Below are 19,532 nucleotides of genomic sequence, written 5' to 3' on the forward strand. Positions count from 1 at the left end.
TCTAGATGTGTAAAGTCCAGCATTACAATGGGCATCTCCCTAACTGTTGGCCATATACTTTATTAGTGAGATGTACGTATGCATATACATATGTAAAATATATACATATACAATATATATGAAAAACACTAGGTAACCCAGGACAACGATTCACCTCAGTGTTTTTCAAACACTTCAAGCACCTCACATAGAGCAAAAAAGGCCTTATTTGATTATTTTCAATATAAACGCATGCTCATTCATATAAATACACATATATGGGCATCTATATGTCTATAAAATTAAAAGCACATTTACACGCTTCCACTAAGTTTTGGCCCACCTCGAGAAATGAACCTTTGACAGTGACCCATAATATCAGAAAGCTGGCAAGGTGCGCTTGCAAAGACCTACACTTGCAATACAAGCCACTGGTGGCGCACACCTCCCCAAAGGCGATGGCCAGGACCAGGCCAAGGGCGGCTCGAGAGCGGTTCCCGGCAGCCCCAGCGCGGGCAAGGCACGAAGGGAACGTGCCTGACGTGCGCATCGACGTCCGCGACGTGCCCTGCGCACGACACTATCTACCGCAGGGCAGAGGTGTCACCAAGAAGGCGCTGTTGGCTGACTGCCGTTGTCGTGGAGGCTTTGCAACCTGTCCACGTCCAGTGTCGAGAACAGGGGCTTGGTGGCATGCACGGCGGCCTGAACCGTGAGAGTGGGCAGGCCCAATCACCCTCTGGTGCCCTGCGCCGCCCTGTTGGAGGTGAGAGACACCCTGCCTATCAACTTGTCCTTTGGTTTTGCTGACGACTTAAGGTTTAATAATGGTGGCCACAGCATGTTGGACCGTTGTCAGATCCTGCCTGGAAAACAACAGCCCCTATAGCTGGGGGGGTGATGGGGACCTCAGGCACCAAGACCACAGGTAGAGCCCCCCAGGAGTGACAACTTCATGGACAAATTGTGGACTGACCTTCCGCATAGGGGCTTAGGATCCCCTTGTGATACTCTCAGAGTAACAACCACAACCACTCGGCAGATATGCAAACCTAAGCAACAAGTTTGCATTCTTAGAAGTGGCTTTGTGGCACCTTGAGACCCACGGCCAGACCATAGTGATATTCAACCTTACAAATTTTGTGTTGTCTATTACTGGATGCAAATTTCATTATTTAGTCAAGATTTCAAAGCAGCAGCAGAAATGTCCTTCTGCATACTCAGTTGTCCGAGCCGAGCAGTAGTAGTGGCAAGAAGGGATGGGAATCCAACACTTTTTCTCCTCTCCCTCTCCCCTCCATTTCTTTCTCTCCATTTTAGAGGGAAACCCAGTATTCAAAAACGAGCAAGTGAATGCCTTCAGAGGTTTGCTTGGGTAAATGGCCTGTACTGGACTTTTTTCCCTCCCGGACAAGGGAAAGGAACAAGTCTGTTTCTATTTAGGCAGAAACTGAAAGGCAGGAAATTTTGTGCAGTGATTGTCAAAAACATTTAAGTATTAAGTTTTATATTTCAATGTATTATCTATATTGAAAATAAACACATTAAAATTAAGTTGATTTAAATGAAATATTTTATTTGACCAGCAGTGAGATTACAGAAAAGCAATGAAGAAAAATATATTGAACCTGCTCAGTCAAGTTAATTAAATCTTATTAATTTAATTAGCAAGTAGGCCAGTTTCTGAACATTGACACATTATGTATGTGATAGCCAGGCCAAATTTTATGTAATGTGCATACTGAGTACAGAGTTACCTATAATAGCTATGTATTGATTGATTTATATACCAAAATCTCAGAAGCAATATAATTTAGTGAATAAACACAAACATTTATTATATTAAGTCAGAGAACCTAGGTTCAAGTTGTAATTCTGCCCTAATACCTCTCTGATCCTCAGTTGCCTCATTTGTAAATTGGGGGTGATAACAATACCTATCTTGCAGAAATTATATAAATAGTTAATATTATACATGAAAAATGCTTTGTAAACTGTGAAATGCAGTATATGTGGTAGCAGCTATTACAGCCAATAAGGTATTGTCTATAAACTTAGAAAAGTAACTCCAGTGCATAAAATAAATCACACAAATTCATATGTAAAATGACCTCTCTCAATAATACTACTCTTCATACCAGTGATTATATTTTCCCCTTGAGTGAGTGATGCTGAAAAGAGCAATAAGATGCTTTGTAGCAGCTCTGCATTTAACCCATAGTAATTATTTTCAGATTGTTTATGTTGCATACAATGCATACCATAAGAAAGGAAACAGAAACATTAAGATTTTGAAATGAGCTTGTAAATGTTAAGATTATTTAAGCATTTCGTTTATTATACGATTTATATGATGTATAGCATAAGCATACACACAGTAAGGAAATGAATTTGAAAAGTCGACACTAGGTGGGTCCATAGTAATGAACTGAATGTTTTAAATTAAAATGTGAGAAATATCTCTGTTTAAAATAGATGCATTACAGCTCAAAAAAAGCCAATTGAAACAGAGCAAAATGAAAAGCTCAATTTGTATTTTTAAAAGGCATATGAAATATACATAAATAAGAAATATAAAAAGTAAATATGCAAAATATTCTAAACTGTTTTTTTAATTTAGTGATTTAGTATCTGCCAAAAGTTTCTCTTCATAAATTTATACGGACAATATGCAACATACAGTAGAAATAGGAAGATAATATATAGTCTATAAATTATACAGAATAAGTTCCCCAGATAAATGTCTTTTCTGATTAAAAAGAATTTTTAAAATATCCTTATAATTTCACAATAATTTTAAGCCAATGGATGTAACAAAAACACTGCATTTTATCTCTGCAATAAAACATTGTAGGATAGCAGGATACATGTAAAAATAACATATTTGGATGTAAGAGAATGGGAAATTGGAAAGGCTTTTAAACCAAGTAATAGTAATAAGAAATTAAAATGGTTACTTAGGATAAACAGACCTTAATTTTTCCTATCTGTCTTTATCTTCTGATTGTCTTGGCTTTGGTGTTCCTAGCTAGAAATTTTTTGAAGAATATGAGGTCTAGTTTGTGGCTTAGAAGATCCCACTAATATTAAGGATATTATAATATCCAGATCAAGGATAATCATAGCTTACATTTATTAAGTGCTTACTAAGGAGCAAAGTATTGTTGTTATAAACACGCTTCAACCAACCCTTTGAGGTAGGCACTCTTGTTGGCATCATCCCCATTAGGGTACATAATCAGAGATAGTAAGTAATTTGCCAATGGTTGAACAAATAGTAGATGGCAGAACACGGATTCTACCTGCATCTCTAGTACTAGTTCTTGGACCCTTTTCAGCCAAACCTCCTCAAAAGGGTGTCCACACTTGCTATTAACATTTAACCACCTTACATCACTTCTCAGAGAAATACAGTATGGCTTTCACCCACACACAGTGCTACCAAAACTATTTCTAAGATTAACAATGACCATATTACTAAATCTGGTGGAAACTTCAATTCTTACACTATTTTACTTTGCCAAGCCTTCCTTTATTCAACATTCTCTTCTCTTTACTTCCATTACAGCAGGGCCCCTGTTTTTCATCATACTTCTGTCTGCCCCTTCCCGGACTTCTTTGAATGTTGTCCCTTCTATGCTTAGCCTTTGAATGTTGGAGCTGCTTGGTCTGAGCATCAGGTCTCACTATTCTCTCTTCCACTGGACAATTTTGTTCAGTCTCTCGGTTTTAATAACATCTATATGTTGACTCCAAAGTAATATTTCTCAGACCCCTCTTCCAATTTTATATTTCCACTTGAATGTCTTATAGGCATCTCAAAATCAAAATGACCCAAAAGTAACCACATCACCTCTCTATTCTCTACCTCACTTTTTCTGTTATAAGTGGGGCCAACATCCACCCAATTTCTTGGGCCCTAAACCTAGGATACAGTTATTCTTGACACTTTCCTCTCCTTCAGCCACCCAAATCTATTTTGTCTACAAATCTTTCTAGTTCTATTTCCTGAGTATATCTTGACTTACTTAATTGTCTCTAATATCCTTATCACTACAGTTGTCCAAAGCATTAACATCTCCTGCTAAAGTATTACAATTTCCTCTTAGTCGTTCCACTCATTCTTGTTCTTTCCAATCCATATTTTCCCACACAATACCCAGATTGAGGTTCTTCAAACAAAAATCTGATCATGTTATTTCCTATGCATAAAATCCTTCAGTCTTCACATTTTCCCTTAGAATAAAATCCATAATCCTTACTATGGTCTACACAACACCTCTTTCATGCTACTAAGCTCCAGTCACAGCAGTTTTATCTCTGTTACCAGAATATACTAAATCATTTCTGAACTAAGGCTTCCATCCTCTGCTATTTTCTTTGTTTGTAATAACATAAATTAATCAAAATTTGTATTTGACTAATGTCTGTGTACACTTCATTTCAATTTAAATTCTTCTTCTTCATCGTAACTTTCCTCTGGCTCCAAACGAAACTAGCTCAACCTAGTTTTCATTGTTGGAGCATCAGTTCTGTTGCTTATTCTACTTATGTTCAGGGCAAAAAGTGATAGCTTCTCAGGGTAAAATGTTCAAAATGTACTCAACAATACTCGTGCTAGAGTCAGGCACCATTTCAAAGATGGCTGGGTATGGTTCTGGGTTGCATTCTTTTGGTTTACTGCCAAACCAGCAAACAAATAGTATAAATATTTTACATGAGCTCAAGGATACTCGCGCGAGGACAAAGCTCCACAATGACTTTCTAACAAGAAGGAATCTGAAGTTCTGTGGTCAGCTGTTGCCTCCCCCAGCTAAGTGAGCAATTCCCCAAGTTGGAGAAGCCCAGAAGCCTTTTATAGCATAATAGCATGTCAGCATGCATAAGATCACCCTATTAACATATAACACATTCTTGCTGTGCAACAGTTAATCACAGTACCATTCTATTTTACACTGTTACACTAATTAGTATGGCCTATCCCGTGGCCTATCACAGGAAGAGAAAAGTAATGACACCTTTCCTCCTAACAAAGGAGCACCTCACAGGCTTTCAGCTTTTTAGCAACTTCATCGAGATATAATTTACATACCATGCAATTCACCTATTTAAAGTGTACAATTCAATGGTTTATGGTATATTATGTTATTATGTTTTTAAATTGTGGATGCATACATATATATATATAATAACATTTACTATTTTAAGTGTACAATTCAGTGGCATTAATTACATTCACAATGTTGTGTAACCATTACTGTTATTTCCAAAGAGTTTTTCTTTTTTGGTGGGGGTAGTGAGGCAGATTGGCCCTGAGCTAACATCTGTTGCCAATCTTCCTCTTTTTGCTTGAGGAAGATTGTCGCTGAGCTAACATCTGTGCCAATCTTCCTCTATGTTTTTGTATGTGGACACTGCCACAGCAAGGCTTGATGAGCGGTGTGTAGGTCTATGCCTGGGATCTGAATCTGCTAACTACACCACCAGGCCGGCCCCTCCAAAATTTTTTTATCACCCTAAACAGAAACTCAGTAACCATTAAGCAATAACTCCTCATCTTCCCTGCCCCTCCAGCCTCTGGTAACCTCTAATCTATTTTCTGTCTTTATGAATTTTCCTATTATAGATATTTAATATAAGTGGAATCATACAATATTTGCCCCTTTGCGTCTGGCTAGTTCACTTAGCATAATGTTTTGAAGGTTCATCTGTATTGTAGTATGTATCATTCTTTTTTATGGCTGAACAATATTCTTTTGTATGAATATAGCACATTTGCTTATCCATTCATCTTTTGGTGGACACAAGTTGTTTCCACATTTCGCCTATTGTGAATAGTGCTACAATGAACAGTGACATCCGAGTATGTTGTTGGAGTCTCTGTTTTCAATTCCTTTGTGTAAACAACACTGGGTAGAATTGCTGAATCATGTGGTAATTTGGTTTAGCTTTTTGAGGAATCCCTAAACTGTTTTCCACAGCATTCCCACCAGCAAAGAGGTTTCCAATTTCTCCACAACCTTACCAACACTTGTTATTTTCCATGTTTTTAGGTTGTTTGTCTGTTTCGTTTTGTATTATAGCCATCCTATTAAGTGTGTCAGCTGACTCATTTTTGTGCAGCTAATAAAAATTTATCCAGGGAGATTACCAACAAAATTACCACTACACCTTCTGCAGCCAAGAAACGTAGCTTTAAATAAATATATTAAACACATAAGCTACATAATTGATTCTCAGATGGCAAAGCTGTGTAGATTTTTTATTCACATTTCCCCAAGTCTAGAAAATGAAAAATGTAGAATAACCAACTGAATGCCTTTTCAATAATCCTCATATTTTGGAGAGAGAACTAGAATCTCTCTTAAATCCTTTACACTTCCCAAGTCTGTTAATTATTTTGCCAATTCACAGATTTGAGGAGGGGAAAAATCAACACAGATTGAGAGCTATTAAGTGCTAAACACAATGCAAGCACTTTTATACCCACTGTATTATATATTCCTTGAAATAGATAATAATAGGTAGTTATTGTTTTCCCATTTTAGACATGAAAAACTGAGGGTCTAAAAGAACCATATTTACAAAAGGAGCAGAATTAGAATAGTTTAATGATTCTCAAAATTTTACTACAGTTATTCATCTCTGCATTCAATAAATATGTATTAAGCATTTAATGAAATCTTACACAGCATCTCCAAATGTAAAAGAGATAAAAATTATAGTGCTTTGGGTGAAAGGATGGGGAAAGGCAAGGAGATGCATCATATGACCTTGACCCCAAGGCTGCCCATAATTCTGCAGTTTAACATAAAAAAAGACTAGATGATACCAGTGTTCTTCAAGCTGCAAAGTCAGTTACGTATTTCTATTTACGAATCAAAAACTGAGCATAAACACCTCAGGGTAATACAGATTACAAAACTAAAAAGCTAAGACACTAAATGTATCTTGGAAAGAGTCCTAAGGTTTTTTTTTTTCTTTTTCAGTTTTTATGTTTTTGTGTAGTTATTGACACTAACATTGTCTTAGTGACTCAAACAAAGTTCTACATTCTTATTTTCAAGTTAAAAGAAAAAAATTCACCTAGACATGATCTAGTATTAAAAGATGAAGGGATTATGGGGAGAAGAATCATCCTGTATAAACTAATAACCAGCCTATCTTCTTACTTTTCAAAATCTAGATTATTATCTTCCCATAAACAGTTAGGTCCATGTTTTAGTTATCTAAAACCACTAGGTTTCTGGCAGGAAATGACAGGAAGATAGTACAAAGAATGAATCATTTTGCAAGTAAATGAAAGAGAAAAGTAACTTGTGACATCATAACTTTAAAATGAATGGATTAATGCAGAAAAGGAAAAACAAATGATTAAGGAGTTTTGGTGATATGAAAATAAAGGAAAAATGGTAAGGAAAAAATGAGGAGGCCTAGAAGAAATTAATAAAAGAATATTTTGAAATGTGTTATGAGAAAAGATCAAATATTAAGGAAGAAAATGTTGTAGATATGTCTGGAAAACATCTGTAAAAGTAGGTTGACAAAAAGAAGCTAAAATATCAATCTAAAAGTAAATTACTTCTATTTGAAGATACGGTAAAGTAAATCACTTCTATTTCACTGCATGTATGCCTTGTATTAAATTTGTCAGTTACAAGAATAAAATAAATTAATTTCCATTAGTCTTTTTTACTTGTATGTAGGCATTCTAGACCTCTAATCACTAGAAATAGGCATATAGCAATGGAAAATGTTCAAATATTTTATTTAAATGAAACTAGATTTGCAAAAATCTTAAAATGTTACAGAGATAGCCAGTGAAAGAGCACCATCTAAATCTTCCTTCATTGTTTTTTTTCTTATTAACTCAGTACAAGAAAAAATAGAGCCAAAACAGATCCCAATTCTTAAGATGAATTTGATGTACTTATCCAAAAAGATAAAAACTAAAGCAGGATTAAGTATAAAACATGAAAGGCCAAATACCAAGTTTATTGATTAGGGTTGTATTTATTCTTCATGTATCCAGATCTAACTTTTTTTTTGTTGTTTGTGTTGCTTGGTTGGTTAGTTGGTTTTTCCGAAGTGTGGTTTGTTTTGTTTTTATTATTGTCATTAGTGCCCTGCTATGAATCCTTTGTGATACAGAAGCTTTGGAATGTGATGTGTTTCCTTCTAGTGGGGCAGTGTGATGTCATGATAAAGACCATGGGTTTTAGAGCCTAACTGTCTAGGTTCACATCCTGTCTCTGCTACTCATTAACTACTTTCAGTTCCTCAGATTTCCTATCTGTTAAGTGAGGCTGATAATAACAATACCTACTTGAGAGAGTTATGGTAAGGATGAAATCAATGCATATGCATAACCTAAGTGCCTTGTGCATAATATGCATTAGTCAAATTTTGCTATTATGACCAGAAGTCAGAAGTTTTATACTCTGACACTTGTATTGAATCCACCATGTTACTTAACCTATTAAAAGGTTATCCTTCTCACCTTACTTGTGGGCAAAATTATGATGGGTAAATTAGAATTAACATATTCTTTTCAGCAGTAGACATCAGCCTCAGATATAATTAACACAACTCATTTTAACTATTAAGCACAGCAATGAGTAAAAAATACATATTTTTATGTATAATATAAATTTAAAGAACAAACCAATTTTTTATTTGACTCTTTTGAAACAGCTAATTTTAAAATAAAAGTGGAGTAATTTAAATTTCTTCAAAGTATCAAACTTAATGAAATCCTTGGATAGTCATAAAATACTATTCTCTAAACTGATTAAATAAAAAAGTTCTGTCTGGAATTAAATAAACCTAGATAAAACCTATTTTGTCAAAATCGCTAAGAAATTGTCATCAATTTGACTAAATCTTGAGGAAATGGCTGAACAGTCTTTCCAAAGACTTTCAGTCTCTTACAGACTATGTCTTTAATCCTTTCTATGAGGTCCATACTATTTAAAAAAAAAAAAAAAAAGAACAAGAGGAGGGTTAACAGGAGGAGAAAAAAGAGAGAGAAGTAAAAGTTAGTAGAGCCCAAGAAACAAATCCAGGGATCAGCCTGATTTTAGTTATTTTATTGAAAAGCAGATGAACATAAGATTTGTTAAAACCAGGAATCACATGATTGTGAGTAGATCTGGATATAAAAGTAATATTACTTAGGAGGTGACCTGCAAGTCCATTAGACATTCATTTGAAGGTGAATTTATAGCTGTCACAAAAGTCAGTAAACTATGTCTGTCATTATAATAATACAGTGAGTCCCTTTTATGTGTCTGGAAGAAGAATAGCAAACCCACTGATAACTCCCTTTCCCAAGACTCTGTATTTACTGTCAACCCACTACTTGTTCAAAACACAAAACAAAATAAAAGACTAACTTTTATAAAAATCTGTTAATTTAGAAGTACAAAAATAAAATAAGCTTTGAAAAGCAAATATAGGAGGCAAAGATGGGAAAGGAGGAAAGGAGTTAGAAGAAGGAGGACTCAGATTCCATAAAATGAGCCCTTTTCCCAAATACAATCAGCCCTCCATATCCACAGGTTCCACATCCTGGGATTCAGCCAACCAAAGATCTGCAATGGTTGCCTCTTGCAATGAACATGTACAGACTTTTTTTTGTTTTTTTTAAAGATTGGCACCTGAGCTAACACCTTTTGCCAGTCTTCTTTTCTTCTTCTTCTTCTCCCCAAAGCCCCCCAGTACATAGTTGTATATTCTAGTTTTAGGTCCCTCTAGTTCTGCTATGTGGGATGACGCCTCAGCATGGCTTGATGAGCACTGATAGGTCTGTGCCCAGGATCTGAACCAGCAAACCCTGGGCCGCGAAGCAGAGCAGGCAAACTTAACCATTTGGCGATGGGGCTGGCCCCTGGACTTTTTCTTGTGAAAATTCCCTAAACAACACAGTATAACAACTATTTGCATAGCATATACATTGTATTAGGTTATAAGTAATCTAGAGATGATTTAAAATAAATGTGAGGACGTGCGTAGCTTATATGCAAATACTACACTATTTTATATAAGGGACTTAAGCATCCTTGGATTTTGGTATTTGTGGGGATCCTGGAACCAATCCTCCATGATTACTGAGTGAGGACTTGTATAGTAAAATACACTACTGTATTGTTACTGAACTTCGTATTTAACCTCATTACCTTCTCTGAAAATATCATGATGTTCATACTTGGATAAAAACTATTTGGGGATGAGAAATAAGAACAATAGCAAGGAGAGAAGATTTGTAGAAAGAGACTATCATCTATAACTTAATGTGAATTAATTTAGTCAAGATTAATTTCTTCCAGCATTTCATTGAGGTCATCAACACAATATGGAGGAGGATCAGAGGGGAGGTAGTAAAGGATAATTTTGGAATTTGGAACATGCTATAAAATGATGCTGTGCTACTCTGTCCCTCTCCCAGCTCCCAACTCCTGAAAAAGTAGAGTTGGTGAGACTGAAGTTTCAAGTAAACAGTAAGTGGTAGAATAGAAAAAGGAGAAGATGAATAAAGAGAGGCTGAAAGTGTTGAAGCCAAAATTTGTCTCATTATTTTACTTAGGCCAACCCTGTACCTAAGAAAAGAAAAAGAAACCAATGCTTCTCTTGTCTTTCTTGAACCACAAATGCCACCTGACTACCAGTTCTAAACCTGTTAAAACTGTAGCCCAGATACTAATTTGTGGATTAAATACTCTCTTGTGGGCTGTGCCAATTATCCAAACACACTTCATAACTATATTTCTGTAGGAAAATGTGTTGTGAATTCCAAATTCCAAACAAACTATTTGAAACAACCTGTTCCCAAGTTTGGGACAGCTTGCACGTTGTGTGTTTTGGAATTAAGAAGTTAAATGACACCTTACTGGATAAAAATGTATTATGACATGTGATTCACGTATCTATTATTAATCTTCAATAAATTCTGCTGGAGTAAGTACCCAAGGTGTGCTTAATTTAAACCTCTACAAAATTTGGTTGGTAAATTTCCAAGAACAGATTGACTCACGATATTTTCAATGTCCAAAAATTTGTCTTTCAGTCATAAAGTAAAGAATACCATGTTGCAAATTTCAACACTTATGTCTTCAATCTTAAATAAAAATGAAGTCTAAACGTAGCCAATATCAAACATGAACCCATCAAGAATATCAAAGTTTAAAACTGTTTCCTTTGATTTATTTTTAATATAGAAAACAAAACTTTGGAGTTAATAATAGCATGCACAGTATTAATTATACACAAAAACTAAAACATGAGACTGTAGATGTGACATTAAGCTTCCCAAAGCACCATCACCTATTATTGCTGTACATCATTTCTATGAGCTGTTCAATGTCCTTTGCAATCATTATCAAATTCTTCTTCACAATATGTGTTAGGAATAATATGAAATAATTGCTTTCAATCTCTACTACAAGGAATTTATTGCCTTTATCATGAAGTAATCTAAAGCCAAGCCAATGAGAACATTTACATTTTTCTCACTCTGGGTTGCATACATGGTTCTAAATTATGTCGCTCATTTATTTGAAATTTAAGACTTGTCAACATTAACAGAAAGTTACTTAACAGCTGTTTGATTTTTGCATCCCTATAAGAGAATTCAATAAAATCTCCCATGTACTCTACTAAATAACTTATCACCTTAGACACTACATATAAAAAAATTAAATATTTAGGAAATTTACTCCATCACATCTCTTCTCTCCTCCCCTAAGTTTTTAGATTTATTTTTTCCTTAGTTCTTTTAGTCATTGCCCTTATGAATTTAAATGATATACTTAAATGACAATTATAAAAATTTATCAATTAAGGCAATATTTACTTCTTGTTATAAAAGATGAGGTAATTAGTAAACCTTTTCTCTACCTCTCCACTTCTCTCACCTCAAAAAAAATTTAGCTGTAGTTTTATTTTTATGAAAGATTATATTATTATGAAGGTTTATTATTCATATTTGTTGTCACTTTATTTTGGACCACTATAGATTGATTTGAAAAATTAAAAAATATTAATTAACACTTATATTGTTTTTAACTGTAGACTGAGAAGTATTATGGCCTCATAAAAATATGTAATCATATATCTTAATTTTTTATTTTTGAAGGGGAGTCTTCCAAGCATCAATAGCTAACAAATTCTCTTTCATTTACTTTCTTGCTTCCTTCCCTTCTTATAGTCGTACTTAGCTGCAACTGTTAACTTTGTTTCATATATTCCTTTTTCTAAGATTCCTTTTTTTGTTTTTCTGGTGGATCCCCTTGAATAATCTTTTCATATAGGACAAGTGAATAGTAATCTAAGTTATTGCATGATTGAAAGTATCTTTTGCATAATATAAAATACAGTGAAATATCTTTTTTCCCCTAACTTTGAAGATATTGCTTCATTTTCTTTGAGTATTCACTGCTACTGATGAAATTTTAATGTCAATAATATTCTCATTCCTTTAAATATAATATCTATCTGTCTGTCTGTCTATCGTATCTACCTATGTCTATTGAAGATTTTTGGAGGGAGATGAGTTCTGGAATCTGAACAGAATGTGTTAAAATGTGGAAATACCCTTAATATACCCTGTTTATGAAATGACTACCATCAATATTGGGACATAACATCAACAAAGAATTATTTTTCTATGTACTTTTTTGTTTTTTTGCTGAGGAAGATTCGCCCCGAGCTAACAACTGTTGTCAATATTCCTCTATTTTGATTGTGGGATGAGTGGTGTAGGTCCATGCCTGGAAACTGAACCCGGGTCGCCAAAGCGGAGCACACCAAACTTAACCACTAGGCCAAAAGGCTGGCCCCTCTATGTACATTTTACACACACACACACACACACACACACACACACTTGTGAGCAGCTTGGTTTTAGTTTCTGATTGATTTAGCTCACTTTTTATTTTTTAAAAATCCTCGAATATGGGCTTTAAAAAAATTATTTCTGAGTGAAGAATCCTGAAAATAAAGGATGAAGTTTGTTTTGCCTGTTCTTGTTTTGTTTCTTTTCTAAGATGGAAGTTCTTAGGTATATTTCTTCACAAGGCTCAGAAATGTTATTGAACTGATATTAATTTTTCTAAATTCTCACTTCATATCTAATAGTTGTTCTTCACAATTCATAAATATAATTTCTTGTTTTCTACTGGTGTCCTCAGTGATTACTGGGAAGCGACTAGAGTTCCTTATACACTGGTATGTGAAAATAATTGCCTATGTCACTGTAATATTTATGGCAACAGTCTATTGTAATATATAATATTGATTTAATAATTTAAGAAGTCCTATGGTGTACTACCTAGAGGGCACAGACCATATCGTTTTCTATATGTGATCAGCATCCAGAATATTCAATGAAGTATGATTGATGGAAATATGTACATAGTATGATCTCCTTGAGAAGGAAGTGAGCAGTAAAGAACATTTTGAACTTGAATTCTAATTCTAAGCCTTGGGAAATGTATTCGGAAAAAGTCTTTTGAATGAATAAAACCATAAACTGCCCGATTTTGCTAAAAGCCCACTTTTATGACCTACAGAACAATGCCTCTCCCTGCCTCACAATTTTCACCCTCAAGCCAGGAGAAATGCCACATCTACCTTTGAAGTAGGAAAGAACTGGAATGCTTGTAACATTCAAGTGGGTGTAACTTTTCCACTTCCTTTATATGTACGGTACAGAGAACTGGGCAGCCAGGGTGGAGAATCATGGCTGTTTTTCTTTTATAAGCCTATAATTCTCCCAAATCTCCATTCAGAGATGTGCATGTATGTATTGAGAACCCCACAGTGGTCATCCATTCTGAATAAACCAGGAATGCTGCAGGGTATATAGTTCATGGTAATCATGGTTTGGTGACTGAGAGTATTGGTACCAGTCACTGACACCAGAATTTTTATGTTACCTACTCGACTCCTTAAAGGAACACTGCCCAATGGAAATATATGTATGAATCACATATATACTTTTAAGTTTTCTAAGTAGTCACATTAAAAAAGTAAAAGGTGAAAATAATTTTAATCATTTATTTAACCCAGTATATCCAAAATATAATCAATTCAACATAAAGTTTATATGAATAAATAATATATTTTAAATTCATATTTTCTTACTAAGTTTTTGGATCCAGTGCATAAATATCATCTTGGGCTAGCCACATTTCAAGTACTCAATAGCTACAGCCACTGGTTACCCTGTGGGACAGTGCAGCAGATGTGTCATTTTATGACTTGATCAGACCTTTTCAGGTTCTTGCAAACCAGCCCAGCACCATCAAGAGCCTGAGTTAATCTTGGAGAACAAGCAGCAGAAAATACTCAGGTTTGCTGGTCACTGGGATCTGGAGTCCATTGTGCTGAACCAAGCCCTGCTACCCACGGTGCTAAGGGAAATCTTAAGCATCCATGTTCAGAAACAGGCAGGAGCATCCCCCTCACTGTTTTTCTATCAGTGATGGGGCACTGGAGCAGACTGTGTGGTGCTTCAGGGATTCTTAAGCATCCCCTGCTTCCCTCACTCTTCAGCCTCTCTGTTCGGTAGCTCCAAAGCTCATCAAGTTTTCTGATTAGAAGTTTAGTGTCACCAAAGCATCATGAAATGGTAGCACTGTGCCATTCCAGTAACATGTGAATAATCTTGGGATCAGAAGATTGGTGTTTGTAGTTTAGGTCCCTGGTCTGAGGTTGTGGAAGCAGTTATTGCAGAATAGGGAATCGGTCTTCCTCAACTGTAGAATTAGGAGTTGGGCTAGAAGAGCTGGGAAGTTCCTTTCTATGCTGAAATTGTGTGACTGCTATATAAATTAAGTAAATATCATAAAAGCATAAATCTAAAATCATTTACTAAATGCCTTCAAATTTTATTAATTCAGAATTCTAATAAGTGCAAACTAAATCTATGAAAAGCTGAATTTATGAAATGTTATTGCAGAAAAGAGATTTTTATTTTTTTCACAGAAAATGAGATTTCTATGAGATAGATGGTGACCAAGGAGACCTTACAAACCAGATTTCCCTTAAATTTTGTCCTAGTCTGTTGTCAAATTATTTCATGTGAGGCAAGAGAAGTTATATTTAAAGATAAAAGTTTACCGTATTGTCCTTTAAACATATTTTAAGACAAAATAAATTAAAACAAAATTAAAAGATGGAATAAAGCTCAGTATGTAGCTTGGGAAATCAGAATCTCAGGAATGACCTGAGGCAATGCCAGAAACAGCGTAATTTCTAAATTATTGTCCAACTCTGAGACTATAGGCTCAGAGACTTTTTTTCTAAAAGGACCACCCCTCCCTCTTTGATTTCTCTCAATACTGCTTTCCTCTGTATGTCTTTTACATAGTCATTGGTTCATTTATTTAGTAACTATTTATTAAAAACCTGTTATATGCCAGTACTGTGCTAAGCGTCAAAGAGATAAGAATGTGCAAGGCACAATCCTGGCCTTGAAAAAGCTTGCAGAAATTAAGAGGCACAGACAAGTGAAAAGGCCATTTCAACCTGCTGTGGTGAGTGCTACAACAGGAGTAGGTTTGGATTGCAAGAGCCTACGAGGTGCACGAAGTAGCGTGGGAGAAACATTTAGCTCAGTCTTGGATCAGGCGGGGAAAGCTTTCTAGGGAAGAGACTTATAAACTGAAGCGGAGCCCTGGATAACTCAGAAACCACCAAGGGGTGGAAGCAGAGGCTGGCTGAAGGAGGTCGGCATGTTTTCTGCAAAGGAACAGTGTGCTCACAATTCCAGAACTGAGAGAGAATGTGGTTCATTTTGGGGAATGGCAGATGTCCAGTATGATGGGATCATCAACTGTAGTGAAGTAGTGAAGAGAGACAGGATGGAGCTGCATAATTTGGGTTCTTATCAAAGTTTGATACATGAGGTAATCAATAGTATGTGAATAAGTGAACAGTTGATAATGCCAAAATGAGAGTAAATTTCAAACTGACACATTTTCATGCTGTACACCTATTGTTTCCATTAAATTGGCACTAACTACATGCTTACATTAGACTTTGCTATAGATCTAGCAAATCAAAGTCTGACAATGTTGCTTAGTAAATATTGAGTAGGTATTTGATATAATGGGCAGATAAGAATAATTGTAATTAGCACATCAATTGTTTCTTTGTAAATATGTGTTTTTAAATTGTTTGAAAATGCTTTAAAATCATTCTTTCTCTTAAGTATTTTAAGCACTGCTCTGCAAGCTCAAATACAAACTTCATTTGCATCATTTTTATTTTGTTAAGGAGAGAAACTGCTACCCAGCGTTTGTAAAATGGCTATTTATTATAAATTGGAAAATCAAGATGACTAGGTTTTTACTACATTTTTTGCTTTTAGACATCTCCTTCTCTAACCAATAATAATTTGACAGGCATACTAAAAGCAGGTAACTTAAAGTTTGTAATTAAATTACATTGGCCAAGTTTGTCTATGCTTTCTTGCAATATGTGACCTAAGGAGTTTGCACAATGACCAAAAAGAACGTGAAAAAAATGGAAATACCATTGCTAAGTGAAAAGTCCTCATAGATAAACAATCCATCCCCCTTCCTTGAAATGCTCTTTTATTTTTCGTTTCTGAGAAGAAAAGCAGAAGGGAAACTGTATTAGTTTCCTGTTGCTGCTTTAACAAATTATCACAAGCTTAGTGGCTTAAAACAACACAAATTTATTATTGTACAGTTTTGGAGGTCAGAGTCCAAAATGGGTCTCACTGGGCTAAAATCAAGGTGTTGGCAGGGCTACATTTCTTTTAGAGGATCTTGGGGAGAATTCATTTTCTTGCCTTTTCTAGCATCTTGAGGCTGCCTGCATTACTTATCTCATGACCCCCTTCCATGTTCAAAGTCAGCAATGTTGAGTCTTTCTCAGAGTGCCATCTTTCTGACTCCTTTTTCCTCATTTAAGGAGCCTTGTGATTACACTGAGCCCATCTGTGTAATCCAGAATGATCTCTTTAACTGATTGGCAATCTCAATTTAGTCTATTCCTTTAATTCCCCCTTGCTATGTAGTATAACATATTTATAGGCTGCAGGAATTAGGATATGGTTACTTTGAGGGCCATTATTCTGCCTGCCAAAGAAATTATCAAAGAAAGAAAATGAATCCATTTTTAACCTACACTGTATATTAACTGTATTTTATTTTTGCCCTGTAAGATTTGACTGGAACATAATGCTAGGCTTTCCTGCAATCTCAAAGATGACATAAGACAAAATCCCTGTCCTCGTGAAGTCTACAGAGATAAAATATAAATATACACATACAAAGTAGCAATCTTCTGGGACAAGGACCTTTCACCACTTTAAGTACTCATTAAGTACAAAAATAATCACTACTATTATCAACATCAATCAAATTAATGTGATATTTCACCAATAACAATTACATTTCATTACATGTATCATAATATACTATTAGTAGAAGAAGAAAATATGTTTTTCATCAATTGGGTGATTCATCAGTCCATAGAGAAAGTAAAAACTTTAGTCAGTCAACTGACTGAGCTACATGATGCTAAACAAGTGATTTGAATGATCTTTTATTTCATCAACATGAATGATTTTTTTTTCCATTGAAGTGACAGACCACTGTAGTATCAAGTAGGGACAGTACCAGATTCTCAAAGTATCTATGAATGCCTCCTTTCAATGTTCTAGGAAGGAAAAAAAATAGTTTGGGGATCATAATCTCCATTTATGATCCTTTAGAGATTAACGTTACCGACTTTATCAAGTTAGTGAACCTTTTTCTTTATACTCCACTCTCTTCTAGAAAAAAACAGAAGCTTAAAGTTCTACTTTGAGTTTCTCCTTTTTTTGTGCCAAAGACTCATTTGAAAAAAAATCTCTCTTAGCTCTTTGTTAAAAAACAGAATGTTTCTTCAAAATGTAGCAGAGTTCAGTTAATCAACAGATTTTACTTGCTATTACAGTTAATAAAGCTAACTTCAATGATTGGTGTAACATGTTATTGAGTGCCTACTAAGTGTTAGTACTATTTTAGAAGGTGTGGATATAGTAGAAAATAAGGCAAGGAGAGACCAACAAATCCATAAATAAGTCCGAAAAAAGATCAAATGGTGATAATTGCTATGCAGAGAGTTAAAATGATAAAGTGATTGAGAGTGACTGGGTGTCCAGATTGTGTGGTCAGAGATGGCCTCTCTCAAGTGGCCAGTGGTCCAGTGGGACCACTAATGGAAGTAAGCATGAATGCAAGCTTGGTGTGTTTGAGGTAGAGAAGACCAGTGGAGCTGGAGCATAGTAGGCTAGCAGGCTAGAGAGGCAGTAGTACAAAATGGAAGAAGAGGATATTATTTAATATGCATTATGAAAAGATCATCCTGGCTGCTATGTGAAAGGATAATCAATTTTAAGGGGGAAAAAACTGGAAATAGAAAAACAAACCTAAGATTTTATTACAGCAATCCAAGTAAGAGATGATGGTGACTTGGCTAAAATAATGTAAAAGAAATGAAGAAAACTGGCTGACCTTGTGTTATCTTTTGGGGGTAGTACAAAGATTTGGTGACTTGATGTGGAAGAGATGAAGATAAGAATCAATAAAAAGTCACAGGTTTTTGAGTTGAAAAAAGTAGATGGAAGAGCATGCTATCTACAGTGATGGAGAAGACAAACAGAGGAGCAGGTTTGTGGGGAAAATGAAAGTTCTATTTTCACCATGCTATATTTGAGATCCTTACCATACATCTGGGTACAGATGTCAAGTAATCAATTGAATGTATAAGTCTGGGAATTCCAGGGAGATACCTGGCCTGGCAATAAAAATTTTGCAGTCATCAGACTATTGATGGTTTTTGGTATACAAGACAGTATGGGGTCACCTAGGAAGAGTAAATAGGTAGAGACGAGAGATTGGGATATAGATAAGGAAACCGAAACATTTAGAATTTAAGGAATCGAAGAGTCAGCAAAGACTTGAAGAGTCCACTGGTGCTAGCAATAGTTTTGAACATTACAGTGTGGAGATTGGAGGAAATTAATGTCTCTTGCATTCAATATTACGGATTAGCTTCTTTGAATCATGGGAGATACACGTGTCTAAGGTCAAGCAAAAAGATTTGAGAGTCATGTGGAGAGAGGTCTAGGAAGGGCCCGATTAAGGAAGAAAGACCATAAACTAACAAGCACTAATAATGTGATTACATGATTTCCTTCAGAAGTGCTTAACAGTCAGGTATGGAAGCAAAGAGGACTGTTTTAAACCAAAGTGGATGTAGTAAAAAAGAAAAGCAGGACTTTGAAAGCTTTCATAAGAGTGGAAGAAGTGATACTCAAATGGGTCTGGAATGAACAGGGAATTAAGTGAAGTTGGAGGAACTGATGGGTTAAGAGACAAGGAAAGACTTGTCCTTCCATGGAAACATCATGTCATTTGTGTTATGCTCAGTCTATTCTCTTTAACTGTGATGTTCTTTGAAAACTGCATGACAGTCTCTGTGAAGCCTTCTCTAATTCTCCACCTGTCCCATTCATCCATTTCCTGACATCTCTA

General features: G+C 35.4%; 1 protein-coding gene and 1 long non-coding RNA gene across 36 annotated transcripts in view; one reads left to right on the forward strand and one right to left on the reverse strand.

The window, feature by feature from the left end:
- SOX5 (SRY-box transcription factor 5) overlaps positions 1-19,532 on the reverse strand; it is a 949,864-nt gene that overhangs the window by 407,103 nt on the left and 523,229 nt on the right. The gene's annotated exons all lie outside the window — the stretch shown is intronic.
- LOC111774060 (uncharacterized) overlaps positions 526-19,532 on the forward strand; it is a 90,836-nt gene continuing 71,829 nt past the window's right edge. The window contains exon 1 of the long non-coding RNA XR_002808905.2: positions 526-745. This is a non-coding gene — a long non-coding RNA (uncharacterized lncRNA). The remainder of the gene's footprint in view (positions 746-19,532) is intronic.

The sequence above is a fragment of the Equus caballus genome, chromosome 6, assembly GCF_041296265.1.
Source record: "Equus caballus isolate H_3958 breed thoroughbred chromosome 6, TB-T2T, whole genome shotgun sequence".
In the NCBI taxonomy this organism is placed as follows: Eukaryota; Metazoa; Chordata; class Mammalia; order Perissodactyla; family Equidae; genus Equus; species Equus caballus.